The following is a 1,013-nucleotide window of genomic DNA, read 5'->3' as shown; positions in this document are numbered from 1 at the left end:
TATGTATATATATACATATGTATATATGTATATATATGTATATACATATGCCTATGCATATATATACGTGTATATATATGTATATACATATATATATGTACATATGCATATATATGTATATAGGTATATATGTATATGTATGTGTATATATACATATATATGCATGTATGCATGTATGTAAGCAAGCGTGCATATATGTCTCCAGAGAGAATCAATTGAGAACTGCAGCTGATTTCTTTCACTCTCTCTCTCTCTCTCCCCCCACTCTCTCTCTCTCCCTCCACTCTCTCTCTCTCTCCCCCTCTCTCTCTCTCTCACTTTCTGTTTCCTCCTCTGCTAAACCCAGGTCTGATATCCGTAAAACGTATTCGTGCAGATATAATTCATGTCAGTGACATCTTCCAGTAAGCCTGAAGCAGATATTTTCTAGTACGGTCTAAAATGTGAGATAACTTCAGCTGTCTTTCACACAAACAATCTGAATTATATCTGATGGTCATTATTTACCAATAAAGACGTTATTTGCAAAACTGAATGCATCATTAACATCATGCGGATCGAGAATAAAACATTTTTCTGTGCTATATTCGTATAAAACGTAGACTTTCAAGACTCATAACAAATGTCGCAATACATTATAATTCTACCTGATAGACAGCAGAACATTAAAAGTGGCTCTAGAGTTAAAACTTCAACTCCCGCCATGATGCAATCATCAAATGCAATACAGAAATGAGATATAATTACCTACCTACCTACCTACCTACCTACCTACCTACCTACCTACCTACCTACCTACCTACTTTCCTACCTATCTACCTACCTACCTACATACATACATATATACATACATAGATACATGCATACATATATACCACATACATAGGTACGTGAATCCATACATAAATACACACCTGCATACAGACATACATAGATGCATACATACATGTAAAGCCATACATACATACATATATATATATATATATATATATATATATATATATATATATATA

The sequence above is a fragment of the Octopus bimaculoides genome, chromosome 12 (genome assembly GCF_001194135.2).
Source record: "Octopus bimaculoides isolate UCB-OBI-ISO-001 chromosome 12, ASM119413v2, whole genome shotgun sequence".
Classification (NCBI taxonomy): domain Eukaryota; kingdom Metazoa; phylum Mollusca; class Cephalopoda; order Octopoda; family Octopodidae; genus Octopus; species Octopus bimaculoides.
The sequence above is the reverse complement of the archived record's forward strand: the minus strand, read 5'-3'. Positions refer to the sequence as shown.